The sequence below is a fragment of the Leopardus geoffroyi genome, chromosome X (assembly GCF_018350155.1).
Source record: "Leopardus geoffroyi isolate Oge1 chromosome X, O.geoffroyi_Oge1_pat1.0, whole genome shotgun sequence".
Lineage (NCBI taxonomy): Eukaryota > Metazoa > Chordata > Mammalia > Carnivora > Felidae > Leopardus > Leopardus geoffroyi.
Genome location: NC_059343.1, coordinates 98,305,717 through 98,324,422, shown reverse-complemented (window position 1 = coordinate 98,324,422; position 18,706 = coordinate 98,305,717). Strand labels below are relative to the sequence as shown.

Sequence of the window (18,706 nt, the reverse complement as noted above, 5' to 3'; positions counted from 1 at the left end):
AGTTTTATAGTTATAGCTCCTATATTTAGGCTTTAAAATCCATTTTGAGTTGATGTTTGCATATGGTGTGGGGCATGGTCCAACTTCATCCTTTTACATGTGGTTATCCAGCTGTCTTAGCACTATTTTTGAAAAGACTATTCTTCCACCATTCAATGATCTTGGCACTCTGGTCAAAAATCAGTTGACTACAGACACATGGTTTTATTTCTGGAATCTCCACTTTATTCCATTGATTTATACGTCTGTCCTCATGCCAGTACCACACTGTCTTGATTGCCGTTGCTTTGTAGTAAATTATGAAGCCGGGAAGTGTGAATCCTCCTCCTTTGTTCTTCTCTTTCAAGATTGTTTTGGCTATTCTGGGTCACATGCAATTCCATATGAATTGTAGAATCAGCTCACCAATTTCTAAAGAGAAGCCAGCTGAGATTCTTATAGGAACTGCATTACACCCGTGGGGCATCTTGGGAAGTACTTCCATATTCACCATATTAAATCTTCCAGTCATGGGCATGGGATGTGTGCCCACTTATTTAGATCGTTAATTTCTTTCAACAGTGTCTTGACGTTTTCAGAGTATATAAGCGTTGGTCCTTTTCTTAACTTCACAGCTAAGTAATTTATTCTTTTTGATCTTATTGTAAGTGAAATTGTTTTTTTAATCTCATTTTGGGATTGTTCATTGAAAATATACAGCCATACAGTTGGTTATTGTATATCGATCTTGTATCCTGCAACCTTGCTGAACTTTTTTACGAACACATAATGGTTGTGTGTGTGTGTGTGTGTGTGTGTGTGTGTGTGTATTCTTTAAGATTTTCTACATACAAGATCATGATGGGGCCCCTGGGTGGCTCAGTCGGTTAAGTGTCCAACTTCAGCTCAGGTCACGATCTCATGGTTCGTGAGTTCAAGTCCCGTGTGAGGCCCTGTGCTGAAAACTCAGAGCCTGGAGCCTGCTTCGGATTCTGTGTCTCCCTCTCTCTCTGCCCCCTGCCCACTCACACTCTGTCTCTCTCTCTCAAAAATAAATAAACATTAAAAACATTTTTTAAATAAACGTTTAAAATTTTTAAAAAAAGATCATATCATCTACAAAAAGAGATAATTTCACTTTTTCCTTTCCAATCTAGATGCCTCTTATTTCCTTTTCTTGCCTCAGTACCCTGGCTGCTACTCCAGTAAAATGTTGAGCTGCAGACATTTTTGTTTTGTTCCTAATCTTAAGGATAAAGCATCTATCCTTTCACCATTAAGTATGATGTTAGCCGTGGGTCTTTTGTAGATGTGCTTTGTTAAGTTGAGGAAGCTCCCTTCCATTCCTAGTTTGTTGAGTGCTTGTATCATGAAAGGATGTTGAATTTCGTCAAATGCTTTTCTGCATTTACTGAGATGCTCGTGTGATTTTGTTTTGTATTCAATTGTTATAACACTCATTGATTTTTTCAGATGCTAAACCAATCTTACATTCCTAGGATAAATCCCAGTTTTCACGGTGCATAATTCTTTTTATATGTCATTACATTCATTTGCTAGTATTTTGTTGAGGATTTTTGCACCCATATCCATAACAGACGATGATGTGTAGTTTTCTTGGGGTGTCTTTGGTTTTGGTATTAGGGTATCAGGCCTCATAGAATGAACTGGGAAGGGTTCCATCCTCTTCCATTTTTGAAGAGTTTGTGAAGGGTTAGTATTAGCTCTTTAAATGTTGGGGCGCCTGGGTGGCGCAGTCGGTTAAGCGTCCGACTTCAGCCAGGTCACGATCTCACGGTCCGTGAGTTCGAGCCCCGCGTCGGGCTCTGGGCTGATGGCTCAGAGCCTGGAGCCTGTTTCCAATTCTGTGTCTCCCTCTCTCTCTGCCCCTCCCCCGTTCATGCTCCGTCTCTCTCTGTCCCAAAAATAAATAAATGTTGAAAAAAAAATTAAAAAAAAATGTTATAATTTAGTGATAAACCATCTGAACCTGGGGCATTTCCTTTGTGGGCTGGTTTTTTAAAAAGTTACTAATCAGTCTCTTCACTTATCATAGGTCTATTCACATTATTTTTTTCTTCGTCACTTTCAGTAGTTTGTGTTTCTCTAGGAATATGTCCATTTCATCTGTCTAATTGGTTGGCATAGAATTCCTTTATGTTTATGAAAGTTCATTTCTGATTCTAGAAATCTGAGTCTTCTGTATTTTTTTTCCTGGTCAATCTAACTAAAGGTTTGTCAATTTTGTTGACAAAAGAAACAGCTTTTGGTTTCATCAGTTTTTCTCTATTATTTTTCTATTCTCTCTCCCATTAATTTCCACTCTGATCTTTACTATTTCCTCGTGACTTGCTTTAGGGTGAGTTGGCCCTTCTTTTCCAGTGTCTTAAGGTGGACGATTTGGCCCAATTTATTGACTTCAGGAAGTTTCCAGGATAGGACATGGGGAAGGGGAGCTGAGGCAGAGCCTGGCAGACCCCTGGAGTTGAGAGCACCAATCTGAGGGTTCAGGAAACCAAGTCAGGGAGAGTTTGTATATATTTGTCCTGCTTTTTAGTTGTTTGAAGTGAGAGGGTGAATACAGGCCCATTACTTGGTCAGAAATGGAAATTGTGCACATTCTTACAAAAAGCTTTATTTAAATCCCAGAATGGCCTTTCTAAAAATGGGAGGAAGGAAGGAAGGAAGGAAGGAAGGAAGGAAGGAAGATAGATAGATAGATGATAGATAGATAGATAGATAGATAGATAGATAGAGGGGCACTTGTGTGGCTCAGTCGGTTGAGTGTCCAACTTCAGCTCAGGTCATGATCTCACAGCTCGTGAGTTCGAGCCCGCGTCAGGCTCAGAGCCTGGAGCCTGCTTCTGATTCTGTGCCTCCCTCTCTCTCTGCCCCTAACCCACTTGCATTCTGTCTCTGTCTCTCTTGAAAGTAAATAAACGTTAAGAAAGAAAGAAAGAAAGAAAGAAAGAAAGAAAGAAAGAAAGAAAGAAAAGAAATGAAATAGAGGAGAGAAGAAAGAAAAGAAAGAGAGGAGGGAAGGAAAGGAGGGAGGGAGAGGCAAGCATTTGACGTATTAGTATTGAGGCTGGCCAGTCAGGTGATCGAAGCCGTCAGACACACAGGATTCCAAATTACAAGGAGAAAATATATTATTGAGATATAGCATGTATATACATAAGACTATTTTCTTAGATTTAAAAAGTCACTGGTGCAGGTGAATATATAATTGTTAATTTTCTCTTATTTTGCTCTGTAGCTAGGAAGAACAGAAGGAAAAGAATGGAGAAAAAAGAAAAAAAATCTGTTGTTCACTCTTTTTAGTTTGTTGTTGTTGTTGTTGTTGTTGTTGTTGTTTAGAAGCCCAGGGAAATTTTATCAACACTGGTATTTACTCCAAATCTCATCTCCCAAAAAGTGAGATCCACTAACATCTGACTTTTATCCTAAATTCTACACATATATTTGCCAGCATTCATTTAAGTTAGAAATAAAGGTCTGTTTTAAATGAATAAACTCAAATGTGGACTGATTCCTTGTTAGGTAAATAATAAGAAGTGAAATCTTTCCCTACATGATTTCTTTTGTTTTGGCCCCCCTTACCTTCTTCGAAAGCCATCACTTTCCATCGTTGGGTAGGCCTCTTTTGAGTTCTTTTCTTGGTAGCCAATATGAATTAAAATGTCAAGTTGAAACAATTTTTCTAAAGACAGAGATGCACATCTAGCCTCTGGAATCTTCTCGCTAAATATGTGGTCCATGTATCAACAGCATCAGCAACACTTGAAAGCTTTGGAGAAACAGAGAATCCCAGGCCCTCCCTGGACCTTCGCAATCACATTTTAACAAGGTTCCCAGGTAATTCCTATGCACATTAAACTTTTAGACACATACTGCTGTAGAAAGCAAAATTACCAAAGGAAACCCAAATACGTATATATTTGGGATATATTTGGGTTTCCTTTGATAATTTATATATGTGTGTGTACGCATATATGCATCATATACGTATATAATATATAGTATCACATATATTATATAATATGTGTGTGCATGTATTTAGATAGGCATGCAAGGGGATGATGCATATAAATGTAGCATATATATAAAACCATAGAAAGGAATGGCAGCACATTTAGGATAGTGGTTACCTCTTAGAAGGTGCATTTGTTATCATGTGGTATAACCAACTACCCCCAAACTTGGCTGCTTAAAACATACATTTTCTGGAATCCAGGCATGCCTTACCTGCGGCTTCTGCTTCAAGGTCTCTCGCAAGCGCTGCAGTCAGGTGTCAGCCAGGGTTGCAGTCTCATCTGAAGGCTCTACCGAGAGCATCTGCTTCCAAGTTCACTCACATCGTTCTTTGAAGGATTCAGTTTTTCACAGGCTGTTGGACTAAAGATTCAGTTCCTTATAAACTGTTGGCTAGAGGTCTCCCTTGACTTTCTGCCATGTGGGTCTCCCAACAAACATCTCATAACAAGGCAGCGGGCTTTATCAGAGCAAGTGAGAGGGCAAGAGAGAGTGCCAGCAGGATGGAAGGCAGGACCTTTTGGACCCTAATTACAGAAGTGACATCCCATCACCTTTGTCACATTCTAGTCATTAGAATCAAGTCCCGAGGTCCAGTCCACACGCAAGGGGAGGGCATGAATACCAGAAGATAGGGCTTGATGAGGGTCATCTTTGAAAGCTGCTAGTCAAAAGCAGAGGGTGTCGGGAAAAGAAGAGAATTCTAGGGTGTGGGTACACGGGGAGCTTCGAGTGAATTTGCAATGTTTGATTTCTTAAGCTGAGTGGTGGGCACTTGGGTATTTATTTTAGTGATTTATATACCTTTCTTAGGCCTGAAAGATTTCCTAATAAGGAAAAAAGAAAAAACATTAAGAACGAGCAGGCCTACTCGTTGAATCTGTTTAAGAAAAAAAGGATGAAGGGGTGGTTATTCGGCAAAGGGATGAAAGGGGCTCTGGGTGGCTCAGTCGGTTAAGCATCCAACTCTTGATTTCAGCTCAGGTCATGGTCTCACGGTCATGAGATTGAGCCCCGTGCCCTGCTCCAAGCCCCGTGCCGAGCCCCACATCGGGCTCCGCGCTGAGCATGGGGCCTGCTTAAGATTCTTTCTCCTGCCCCTGCCCCGCTCATTCATTCTCTCTCTCCCTCTCCCCCTCTCTCTCTCTCCCCTTCTCTTAAAAAAAAAAAAAAAATTAAAAAGAAAAAAAAAGAAAAGGGGATGCGATCAGAGTAAGGGCCCAGGGGGTTGAGGACTCATAGAATCATTTCTACTTTTAGTTAAGGCTTCCTAGATGCTCTCTAGTTTGCATTAATGCCTTCTTCTCCCATATTATATAGCAGCACATCTCATAATCTGTCTTACATGAATGTTGTGTAGGTTTTTATCGATTGTATGTATCTCCCTATCCTAGATCAGCCGGCACCGCGCTTTACAAAGAATGGGTGCCAGATAAATGTTTTGCCAAAGCAAAGTGAATTTATTGCTTCCCCACCTCATTCTGACATTTGTGGTAACAGTTTAAGAGGCATTACAGCTTACTATTCATTAAGGCCAGAACCACAGGGTGAAACAGGAGGCATAAATCCCTTTGTCACCATACAGTTTTCAATTTCAAGTAAGGATTCATGAACTTCCTAGAGTAACTTCTACCCTCGCCCTTCAAAAGACTGAATTAGGACATCGAGGGACCAAAGCGCCATTCGTGGATATTTTAAGGTTGAGGGACCATGAAGGAGACATCAGAAAGTGGGACCATGGCCTGGAGAGGGGAGAATGAGGTGGGAATTTTCGACACAGAAAGGACCTGGGCCACCCCGATGTAGCATCCTGACTGGAAGTGTCTGGGTCTGGGGGACCCATGGGAAAGCAGGCAGGGAGGCAAGAGGACCCACGAGGGTAGGGAGTCAGGATGCCCCGAGATCCTATGAAAGAACACCAGAAGTCAAACTGCCACTGAACTTAAGCAGCCATCGCAGCAGACTTAAAAAAAAAAAAAAAAAAAAAAAGATCCTGAAGTTAGAAGCACGATGGGGATTATAATAGCTGTAGTCGGTGAACATGTCATTTTCAGAACCCTGAGGAAGTCCCAGGCGAGGCTGGAAAGTCCAGGCGTCATTACTGGCGTCCAGAAAGGGTGCTAACCATATGCATGCTCGGAGGGCACGCTTCCTTCCCAGCACTGAGGACACTTTATGAGCTGCCCTACTCATGCTCCGCGCAAGCAGAATAAAGAGCTTCGCTTTGGGACAGCTGCGTGCTCGTTCTGGACAACTCAGAATGGTATCTTGCCCGTTCCCGAAATAGCGGTTACAAACTTTAAGCAGGAAACTCACATACAGCACGTGGCTCCCGTCGCCGCGGCCATATTCGCTCTCCCTTCGTTCAGAAGACATGTCGGTGCCTCCATCCCAGGGCTCCACTGAAGAAAGAAATGGCCTTGTTAACTGGAGTGGAATGGGGAAAAAAGGGAATGGCATGGTAACCCCACCTCCTTCTTTTGTCAGAGCGGAACCTTTTGACACACACCGCACCCCTGGCTGGCCCCTCGGGCGCCGAAGGATACAAGCTGCCATATTGGAAGGGTCGCAGGCCCACGCTGTTCCTCTCTGCAATGACATGAGTTCCTCCCCAAATAATCTCTTGACGTCTTTGAACTTCTCAGAAGAGAGACCAAAGAGATAAGTAGAGGCCAAGTACACGCAGATAAACCACAGCGTCTCATCTCTCAAGCCCCTTTCCACTTTGTGAAGCTTTTGCAGAATCCATAAAGCAGGGGCTTTTAAAGTACTTCTTGAAAGTTTTCAGAAACAGGAGTTGCCAAATGTTCAAAAATAATTTTGATGAATCACAATCGTGAAGAAACAGTTTTCTCTCTTTATTACAAAGTTATTTTTAAAGCGTTTCTTCATGAATCATGCAAAATAACTGATTGCAACACAAATTGTCGTCTTCATGACTATTTCCGAGAGAGGGAAACTCTAGTTTAAAAAAGGCAACCGGCATTTTCATTAGAAGAACTATTTTCTGCACAGTAAAAGAAATGATACAGTAATGAACCAACAGACTCCCCGAATGTAAATTATCTCATCACTTGATATTACTATTCTTAAATTTTGATGCAATTTGAATCCACAGCAAAGCTCTAAATCATCCTGGCAAAATGGCAGATCCCTCCAGACTCTTCAATTCTTTCAGGATCAGAGCACCATTCTGTCTTAATTTTTGAAATTGGAACCGAAATGGTTTTAAGAGAGAGACATATTGATTATAAGGGTCTATGAATTCTCTGTCCAGACTGGTTTCTATTCAAAGTGAAGTGAGGAACACTGAATACTTTCACAGTCATTAACACCACATACCATTCCTTTGTTTAAAAAAAAAAAAAAAAAGTATTTTAGTAGAAGAGTGTTATCTCTAGTCACAGGTCCTTCTGTTCTCATCACTACCGTGAATATCAAGCATCTGGTTTACTGACACTCATATTCTCGGGACACAGTGCTCTGAGTTGCATGGAGGACGTTGGATGCTTATAGATGCGCACAGCGATGGTTATCACTACTAGACTTTTCCCTGTATCCGATGTTTCTCCCACAGTGACAGTTGGCTCTATATTCTAAGCACTTTATGTGACTAACGCAATTACTCCTCACAATGACTCTATGTTGGAGATTACGATTTATCCCCATTTTACAAATGAGGAAACTGACGTACGAGCAGGTTGAGTAACTTGTCAGCGACTATACAGCTAAGTTTGTTGCAGAGCCAGGACTTGAACCCAAGTAGTCCAGCTCCGGGGAAATGCTCTGAACCTCTGAACGGTATGCTCTGCTCCCGAGAGCAGGCGTTCAGTAATTTTCAACACGAATAGTTATTTGTTTGATTTTTCTCTGACTGCATATTGGACCCTAAACATCTAAATGAATGTCGATTTCAAAGCTATTGTCCTGGGAGCCTTCAATTGCTCAAAACCTTTTGTGATTCCTTCTTTGGAATAGTTTTCAGAGCCAGTTCATGATTCGCAGGAGAAAAGCAGTCAGCTCATTCTTTTTTTAATGTGTATTTGTTTTTGAGACAGAGAGAGACAAAGCATGAGCGAGGGAGGGGCAGAGGGAGAGGGGGAGGCACGGAATCTGAAACAGGCTCCCCCACCGCTCGTTTTTAAATAAAGACAGTGTTATTCGGTTTGGCCAGTACCTTATTTGCCCAACATGTTTCTGAATAACATGTTTTCCCGAAATCCCATTCTCCATTAAAAGAAGAAAGATTTGCTACCGTTGAAGATAGTCCAAAACTGGGATGCAGGGATATTTTCAGTCAGCTAGCAGACATTTACTGAGCAAGATGTCAAACAAGGCATCTTCCCTACCTTCAGAGAGCCCTCGGCCAGGTAAGGGAGACAGACAAGCCAGTGCAATAAGAGCTCTGACAGATGCAGGGGCGCCTGGGTGGCGCAGTCGGTTAAGCGTCCGACTTCAGCCAGGTCACGATCTCGCGGTCCGTGAGTTCGAGCCCCGCGTCAGGCTCTGGGCTGATGGCTCAGAGCCTGGAGCCTGTTTCCGATTCTGTGTCTCCCTCTCTCTCTGCCCCTCCCCCGTTCATGCTCTGTCTCTCTCTGTCCCAAAAATAAATAAACGTTGAAAAAAAAAAAAAAAAAAGAGCTCTGACAGATGGAACCACAGGATCCTCAGGGTGCCCAGAAGAGGGGCATCAAACCCAGGCTTGGGGTGAAGGCCAGCTTCCTGAAGGAGGAGGTGAGGTCTGATTTTAGTTGCAAAAGACAAGTAGCTGTGGCCACCCCACAAGAACAAGGGCACCGACTCTGAAGGTGGCTGTGCTAACTGGGAGATTTTATGTCCTTGATGAGTACACTCATACTCTCCCAAGTTTATTTTTAGAAGATGATAATTGTATTGTTTTATGTTCACACCTGGTACTCAAGTTGCGTTTGCCTTTATTTTTTTTTTTTAATGTTTATATTTACTTTTGAGAGAGAGACAGACAGACAGACAGAGACAGAGTATGAGCAGGGGAGGGGCAGAGACAGAGGGAGACACAGAATCCGAAGCAGGCTCCGGGCTCCGAACGGTCAGCACAGAGCCCGATGCGGGGCCCGAACCCGCGAACCGCGAGATCGTGACCTGAGCCGAAGTCGGACGCCCAGCCGACTGAGCCACCCAGGCGCCCCAAGTTGTGTTTGCCTTTAAATGAAACCTGGAAAGATCTGCTGATGGTGGTTTCAAAGTTGCCTAACTTTGGGGCGCCTGGATGGCTCAGTTGGCTGAGCATCCGACTTTGGCTCAGGTCACGGTCTCAGGGTTCGTGAGTCAAGCCCCATACTGGGCTCGGTGCCGTCAGATCCTCTGTCCCTCTCTCCCTCGGCCCCTCCACCCCTCCTTGTGTGTGCTCTCTCTCTCTCTCAAAAAATAAAGAAAACCTTCAGAAAAGGTTGCCTAACTTTATGTTTGAGTGTTGTTTGCTTTTGTAACTGAACCATTTGCAGGTCTTCAAGTTTCTCTGAAGAGTTTGGCTGATGGAGTAAGCAGAAAACAAACCAATATACCAAGGAGGTCATTGTCAGAATCTATTTGTGTGTGGGAAGTACATGATGACCATTTGTTTGATAAATAAAGAAAGGAGTGAATCTTTAACGTGGATCCTCTGTAACCTCAACAAAATAGCTACTTTCCTTCATTTCCCGTGGGCCAAGATAGGACAGAGCAACCCACACATGGAGATGCCCTGGTAGAGGCTCATACTTTTCTCAATGTATCAATCTGGAGGACAGTGACTTTGAACCACCAATGGGAGATACAGCAATCTAAGAAGGAGTTGTTCCGTTTCTGTGGCTTATCTGCCCTCGAAAACCAAACTACCCCAGGCTCGTCCAAAAGGATCCCCAGAGAGGGAGAAAAGGGCTCGGGAGGTGGGGAAGTATCGTCCAACGCCTGTGGGCTCAGTGCTCAGCTATGGCGACAGACGGTGCAAAGTACGATACCCTCGTTGCATGAAGGCCCTCTTCTCTGTGACCCTCATCCCCTAGGTGGCCTGACCGTAGCTCTGTAGAATTGATGTGGAGAGCAGGAACTGGAACACACAGCGAGGGAAGAACAGGATTTTCTGGGATTTGAGAGCGAAACGACCTTGGGTAGGAGGACACACGGGGTACTTGGGAGAAAGGAACAGTTGGCAGGCAAAGGGCACCAGAGACAACCGGATCTGTTGCCCGAGTCTGTCTAGGGCCGGGCCCGCTGAGCTCAACGAGTAGGGGCAAGAGATAGTAGGAAAGAAAGGATATCTGCCTGCCCGCCGCTTATTTACTCATTTTGCACACCAAGTGTTTTGAGAACCGTGCTAGGGAGCTGACGGCTAATTCCAAGAGAATCCATTGAGACATCCCTCCCTGTGGTTCCATGCTACGCCGGAGCAGCCAAAAGTTGTCCCTCCCCCCATAACACGCCCTGTATTGACCCTGCCAGGGTGCCTAAAATGTATCCATTGCTTTCCCTGTTCCATGAGCTTTGGTTATTTTTTCAGATAAACATTTGTTGAAAAAGAATCCCAAGAAAACGGGCCACGACACAGTGTGGCATTGACGGGGAGGTAAAAAAAAAAAAAAAAAAAAAAAAGAAGATACTGTGGGAGGCTACGGCTCAGATGGATAGACCTAAGTACTTAGAGGGTGCTGATGAAGAAATGAGTGAAAGGAAAGGATAGCTTCCGAATGCCTGTTAGATGTCAGGTGCGCTCAGATATCCTCCCCAAAACTTCTGGGTAGGAGGCATGACTCTCTTTCCATCTTTCCCTGGTGACATTCTGAGGATTAGAGATGAAGTCGTTTGCTTGTACAGCTAGTAAGTGACAGCTGAACTCATGTCATTGGGATTCGAAGTATTATCGCCATGCCGCCTCGATGATGAAACTGTCCGAATAAATGTATCAGTCAGGGTCTAACCAGGAGAAAAAGCTGCACGAGCTATTTGCTCAGGGGGGATTTTAATATAAATACCAATACTGTATAATCTTACTCACACGAGGTACCAGAATCGTCACGTTTATAGAGATGGAAAGGAAAATGGTGCTTGCCAGAGGCCGATGGGAGGGGAAAAGTGGAGTTATTTAACGGGTATCGAGTTTCAGTTTTACAAGACGAAAACAGCTCTAGAGGTGGACAGAGATGATTAATGCCATGGAACTGCACACTTAAAATGGCTTAGATGGCAAATTTGATGTACGTATTTTACCACAATTTTTAAAAGTCAAAACAAAAGCGAAGACGAAATAAAGACATTGTAGACATATGAAAGGTTCAAAAAGTCATCACTGGCAGACCTGAACTGTAATAAATGTTGAGGGATATCCTTCAAGCAGAAGGGAAATGAAACCAGATGAAGATATGGATCTACACAAAGTAATACAGAATATTAGCTTGGTGACTAAATACATGAGATATATTTCCTATTTCTTAAATCTCTTTTAAAAGATAATTGAAGGGGAGCCTGGGTGGCTCGGTCGGTTGAGTGTCCGACTTCGGCTCAGGTCACGATCTCGCGGTCCGTGAGTTCGAGCCCCGCGTCGGGCTCTGTGCTGACAGCTCGGAGCCTGGAGCCTGTTTCAGATTCTGTGTCTCCCTCTCTCTCTGCCCCTCCCCTGTTCATGCTCTGTCTCTCTCTGTCTCAAAAATAAATAAACGTTAAAAAATTAAAAAAAAAAAAAGATAATTGACTAGGGGGCACCTGGGTGGTTCAGTTGGTTGGGCGTCTGACTCTTGAATTTGGCTCAGGTCATGGTCCCAGAGTTATGGGATCGAGCTCTGTGCCCGGCTCTGTGTGCTCAGCGTGGAGCCTGCTTGGGACTCTCTCTCTCTCCCCGCCCCTGTCCCCCTCTGCCCACACCCCACCCCGCTCACACACATGCTCTTTTTATAAAAAAAAAAAAAAAAAAAAAAGATAATTGACTATAAACAAAACGAATAAAAATGTATTGCGAGCTTTACAACTTACATATTAGGAAATTATATGGAAACTCTAGTAGAAAGATCAGGAGAGGGGAAATAGAGGCACACTATTGTAAAGGTTTTACATTACTTGTAAAGGGATAGACTATCACTTGAAGGTGGGCTGCGATAAATTATAAACTCCAAAGCAGCCACTAGGATTAAAAAACAAAGAATTGCAGCCAAAAAGTCAACAAACGAGATAAAGACTAAAGCATCCAATCAATCTGACAGAGACAGAGAAAAAGGAACTACAGATGGCACAGAGAGAAAACAAAAAGCAAGACGAAACATTTATACCTAATGGCATCAATAATCGCATTAAACGGAAGCGATCTAAGCAGCTGATACTCGTTTGCCGCCACTGCTGTAACAAACTACCGCGCACTTAGTGGCTCACGACGACATAAATGACCCGACCGCTAGTTGTGCAGGTCAGCAATCTGACACGGGTCTCGTTGAGCTAAAATTAAGGCGTCAGCAGAGCCGCGTTCCTTCCGGAGGCTCTAGGGGAGAATCTGTTTCCTTGCCTTTTCCAGCTTCCAGAGGCCGCCTGCATTCCTTAGCTCGTGGCCCCTTCCTCAATATTCAAAGCACATCACCCCAACCTCTGCCCTGTCACTACACCTCCTTCCCACTCTGACCTTCTTGCCTTTCCCTTTTGTAGATGTCTGTGATTAGATGGGGCCCACCCCCATAATCCAGGATAATCTTCCCCTATCAAACTTCTCAATTTATCACATCAGCAATGTCCCTTTTGCCATGTTAGGTAATATTTTACAGGTTCGCAGGATGAGAATATGGATATCTTTGGGGGGGGGCATTATTATCTACCGAACCCCTCAACTGAAAAGACTGGCAGACTGGATAAAAAAGTAAGACCCAAGTGTATGCTGTTTCCAATACTCTTTAACTATAAATATAGAAATAAGTTCAAAATAAAAGGATGGGAAAAACTATACCACGTGTAGTAGGCCAAATGGTGGCCCCAAAGACTTGTCCATGCTCTAATACCCAGAACCTATGAATATCACCTTATCTGGCAAGCGATGTGATTTAGCGCAAGGATTTTGAGAAGAGGAGTTTATCCTGGGGAGTTCTAAGTGCAACCACACATCTCCTTATAAGAGACACACAGAGGTAGACGCAGACACACAGAGAAAAGCAATATGGAGATAAAGCGCAGAAAGAGATACACTCACAAGACAAAGAATGCTAAGAGACACTGGAAGCTGAAAGAGGCAAGGAACAGTTTCTCCCCTGGAGCCTTAGAAAGGAATGTGGTGCTGTCTAACCTGGATTTTGGACTTCTCATCTCCCGAACTGTGGGAGAATAAATATCTTGTTCTAAGCCACCCCAATTTTGGTAATTGTTTTATGGCAGCCACAGTAAACTAATAAGCCTACCCAACTAATAGCCAGATACAGGAAAAACGATGGCTACGTTAATAACAGACAAGTAGGTTTCAGATCCAATGCTATTACCTGGGATGATAATAATAAAGGGGTCGATTCATCAAGAGGATATAACTATCTAAGGGTTTATGCCCCTAATAATAAAGCTTCAACATACACGGAGCAAAGAGTCCACTCGAGTCATACTACGTATGTATTCTGACATCAATGGAATTAAATTAGATTCTAGTAACAGAAAGCTATCTGGACACTGCCCTAATATTTGGAAACTAAATGATAACACATTTATAAATAACACCTGTGTCAAAGAAAAAAATCAAAAGGGAAGTTGTAAAGTATTTTTAAGTGAATGAAAATGAAAACATATCAAATGTGTGAGATACCTCTAAAGCAGTACGTCCAGGAAAGTTCAGAGCACTAAATGCATATGGAAGAAAAGAAGAAGGATTTCAGATCATCGACATCAGCTTCTACCTTAAGAGACTAGACAAAGTAGATCAAATTGAGCCCCAGGTAAGAAGAATCAGAAAGCAATGAAACAGAAAGCGGAAAATAAGCAGAGAAATTCAAGGATCCTAAAAGTTGGTTCTTTCAGATAACGAGGAAGAAGACAGCAGAACAGATTCTACAGACGTTAAAAGGATAATGAAGTAGGGCGCCTGGGTGGCGCAGTCGGTTAAGCGTCCGACTTCAGCCAGGTCACGATCTCGCGGTCCGTGAGTTCGAGCCCCGCGTCGGGCTCTGGGCTGATGGCTCAGAGCCTGGAGCCTGTTTCCGATTCTGTGTCTCCCTCTCTCTCTGCCCCTCCCTCGTTCATGCTCTGTCTCTCTCTGTCCCAAAAATAAATAAACGTTGAAAAAAAAAATTAAAAAAAAAAAAAAAAAAAAAGGATAATGAAGCAATGTCAGGAATGGATTTATGTCAACAAATTTGAGGACTTAAGTGAAATGGACTAATCGCTTGAAAGACACAAACTACCAAAGCTCATTCGTAGTTCTACACCTATTATAGAAATTGAATTTGCAATTATAAAACTTCTCACAAAGTAAACTCCAGGCCCAAAGGTTTTCACTGGTGACGTCTACCAAAAACTTAAGGTAGAAATAATATCAATTTTACCCAAATTCTTCCAGAAAATTAAGGGCGGGAAATACTTCCCAATTTATCCCATGAACACAGCATTACCTTGACACCAAAATAACATTATTTAAATAAAAATTAAATAAATAGGGGCACCTGGGTGGCTCAGTCGGTTAAATGTCTGACTCTTGATCTCAGCCCAGGTCATGAGCTCATGATTTGTGAGTTCGAGCCCCACATCGGGCTCTGTGCTCACAGTGCAGAGCCTGCTTGGGATTCTCTCTCCACCCCCCTGTCTCTCTCTCAAAATAAATAAATAAACTTAAAAAAAATTAAATAAAGGGGTGCCAGGGTGGCTCAGTCAGTTAAGCGTCTGACTCTTGGTTTCGGCTCAGGTCATGATCTCACAGTTTGTGGGTTTGAGCCCTGCTTTGGGCTCTGCACTGGCAGCGAGGAGCCTGCTTGGTATTCTCTCTCTCTCCCTCTTTCTCTGAGCTTCCCCTGCTCATGCGCTCCCTCTCTCGCTCTCTCAAAATAAATTAATAAACTTAAAAAACTTAAATAAGCTCAACTACATGCTAATATCCCTCATGTACACAGATACAAAAACCGGAAATAAAATTTTATAAAACTGAGTCCAGCAATATGTAAAAAGAATAATACATCATGTGCAAGTGTGGCTTACATCGGGTACACAACATTGGTCTACATTAAAAAATAACTCAGTATAATTCACCATATTGGCAAAGCAACAAAGAAAAGCCAGAGGATCATCTCAATAGACACAGAAAAATCATGTGACAAAATCCAACATCCATCACTGAAAATAACTCTGGGCAAACTAGGAATAGAAGGGAACTTCATCAACCTGATAAAGGACATTGACACAAAACCTCCACCTAACATCATACTTAATGGTGAAAGACCAAGTGCTTTCCTTAAAAGATCAGCAACCAGTCAAGGATGTCCCTTCTCACCCTTTATACTCAGCGCTCTACTAGAGGTTCTGGCTAGAGCCATTAGGCAAGAGAATGCAATAAAAGTCACTCAAATTGTAATGGAGGAAGTACAAGTTTGTTTACTTGCAGATAACCTGTTTGTATACAGAAAATTGGTTGAAATCTAAAAAAAGTTCCTAGAACGAACACAAGAGTTTAGTAAAGTTATAGGCTACATCATTAAGATACAGATTTTTTTCGCAGCGAAAACTACGGTAATGAACAACTGAACCAACGAACAACTGAAATTTCAAAACGTCATTCACGATTGCATCCAAAATACTAAACGATTAAGGATTAATTGGACGAAAGAGGTGCAAAACCTGTACACCGAAACCTATAAAGTATTGCTGGGAGAAACTGAAGAGAATCTAAATAGAGATTCATACTCGATTCATGGTTCGGGCAGAGACTTCATGCTGTCTTTGTGTGAGTCAGTTCTTTTGAACAGCTTTATTGGCCCATTCACCTGTTTGTCCATTCACCCGTTGATGGACATTTGGCTGGTCTCCAGTTTTTGGCTATTGCAAATAAACCTTCCACGAACTTCCGTGTACAAGACTTTCTGTGGATGCATGCTTTCTTTTCCCTTGGGTAAATATCTAGGAGAATAATGGCTAAGTCACTTCATAGGTGCATGTGTAACTTTTTAAAAACCACCAAGCTGTTTTATAACCATTTACGTTACCCCCAGCTGTGGGAGAGGGCTCCAGCTTATCGACTTCCTCAGCAACACTTGATGTGGCCGTTCTTTTTAATTTGAGACATTGCGCTTGCTGTGTAGTGTTATGTCGTTGTCGTTTAAAAGAATTTTTTTTAATGTTTATTTATATTTGAGAGAGAGACACACACAGAGCGAGCAGGGGAGGGGCAGAGAGAGACGGAGACAGAATCTGAAAGAGGCTCCAGGCTCTGAGCTCTGAGCTGTCAGCACAGAGCCCGACGCGGGGCTTAAACCCATGAACCGAGAGATCATGACCTGAGCCAAAGTCGGACGCTTGACTGACTTAGCCACCCGGGCCCCCCTTCATTGTGGTTTTAATTCGCATTTACGTAGTGACCAATGGTGTTGAACCTCTTTTCACGTGTTTTTGTGCCATTTGTATGTCTTCTTTGGTGAAATGTCTGTTCAGATCTTTTGGCCATTTTATATTGGTTGGGCTCTTCATGTTCTTACTGGGCTTTTAGAGCATTTTCTATATTCTAGACACAAGTCTTTTATCAGATACATGCTTTGCAAATATTTTCTCCCAGTCTGCGAATTATCTTCTCATTGTCTTAACAGTGTCTTTGAAAGAGCCAAAGTTTTATATTTTCATGAAGTTTAATTGATCAATTTGTTTTTAATGTATTGTGCTTTTGGTATCATATCTAAGAAATCATTGCGTCGCTCGAGGTCATGAAGGTTTTTCTCCCGTATTTTTTTGGAGGAGTTTTACAGCTTTAGTTTTTATATTCAGTCCTATGATCCGTTTTGAGTTAATTTTGTGTATGGTGCAAGGTATGAATTCAAGTTGTTGTGCTGTATTTTTTCTGCAGAGACATAGCCAATCGTTCCAGCACCATTTGCTGAAAAGGTTATTCTTTTTCCAATGAATTGCCTTTGTACCTTAGTGTGCATTTTACTGTATGTCAATGATATGCCAAAAAAACTGTTAAAAACGACTGACTCAACAAATCTATCCAACTGATTTTTTTTTTTTTTTAAATTTTTTTTTTTTCAATGTTTATTTATTTTTGGGACAGAGAGAGACAGAGCATGAACAGGGGAGGGTCAGAGAGAGAGGGAGACACAGAATCGGAAACAGGCTCCAGGCTCTGAGCCATCAACCCAGAGCCTGACGCGGGGCTCGAACTCACAGACCGCGAGATCGTGACCTGGCTGAAGTCGGACGCTTAACCGACTGCGCCACCCAGGCGCCCCAATCCAACTGATTTTTGATAAAGGTGGACAGCAACTCAACGGAATGCGAGGGAAGGCTAAGGCCTCACAGATCCAGCCAAGAAAGACACAATGAGCCACTTTTAGATTCAGTTGATTACTTGCATGGAGAACGAAAGGCAGAGGGGCCAAAGGTACCGGCAACCCCCGCTCCTTGTCCTACATATCGAAAGGGACGACGCTGAAACGAAAGGTGCCTCCCATCCTCTTGTGTTCTGAATGCGTCACGAGGACTTCTGCTAAGACTCAGATAAACTGCAGGTCAGGCTTTTGCTTCTGTGGCCTAGGTCACCAGATGGCCATGGCAGGGCTGTTGCCCTCCACATAAAAGTCTCAGATCCTGATCCTTGAACAGGCTTCCCTGGGCAGAGCTATTCTGCACATGCCCGTTCGGTTCCCTGCTAGAGAGAAACCACATCCTGTGTGGCTTCGGATGGGGAAGTCGATGCCTGATCTCTCGGAACTCTGTCCAATGCACATAGTTTTCCTATTGCTTGTGGCCTGTATCCTTTGCTGTAATAAACCTTAGCTGTGAGTAAAGCCTGCAATTGAGTCTTATGAGTCCATCCGGTGAACCATTGAATCTGGGTGGTCATGGCCCCCCCCCCCAAAACAGGTTCTTTTTCTCAATAAATGGTGCCAGGAAAATTGGAGATTCACAGGCAAAAAAATATAATAATAAGCCTAGATTTAAACCTCATCCCTTCTATAAAAATTAACTCAAATTGGATCGTAGATTTAAATGTAAAATTATAGGGGCGCCTGGGTGGCGCAGTCGGTTAAGCGTCCGACTTCAGCCAGGTCACGATCTCACGGTCCGTGAGTTCGAGCCCCGCGTCAGGCTCTGGGCTGATGGCTCAGAGCCTGGAGCCTGTTTCCGATTCTGTGTCTCCCTCTCTCTCTGCACCTCCCCCGTTCATGCTCTGTCTCTCTCTGTCCCAAAAGTAAATAAACGTTGAAAAAACAAACAAACAAAAAAAAAATAAATAAATAAATAAAATAAATGTAAAATTATAACCTTTTAGAAGAAAACATAGCAGAAAATATTCATGATTCAGGATTAAGGAAAGAGTTCTTAGACTTGAAACCAAAAGCAATACATAAAGGAAAAAAATGGATTTTGCACTTCATCAAAATGAAAAACTTTTGTTCCGTGAAAGACCCTGTTAAGAGGATAAAAGGACAAGTTACAGACAAGGAGAACATATTTGCAAATTACATCTCTAACAAAGGATTTGTATACAGAATACACGAAGAAGCCTCAAAACTCATCTGTAAGA

At 42.7% G+C, this 18,706-nt stretch overlaps 1 long non-coding RNA gene across 2 annotated transcripts in view; it reads right to left on the bottom strand.

The window, feature by feature from the left end:
- Window positions 1-18,706, bottom strand: part of LOC123594132 — a 91,839-nt gene that overhangs the window by 6,266 nt on the left and 66,867 nt on the right. For both annotated transcript variants that reach the window (XR_006710677.1, XR_006710676.1), the window contains exons 4-5: window positions 6,331-6,416; window positions 4,228-4,377 (exon numbers count right to left, since the gene is read on the bottom strand). This is a non-coding gene — a long non-coding RNA (uncharacterized LOC123594132). The remainder of the gene's footprint in view (window positions 1-4,227; window positions 4,378-6,330; window positions 6,417-18,706) is intronic.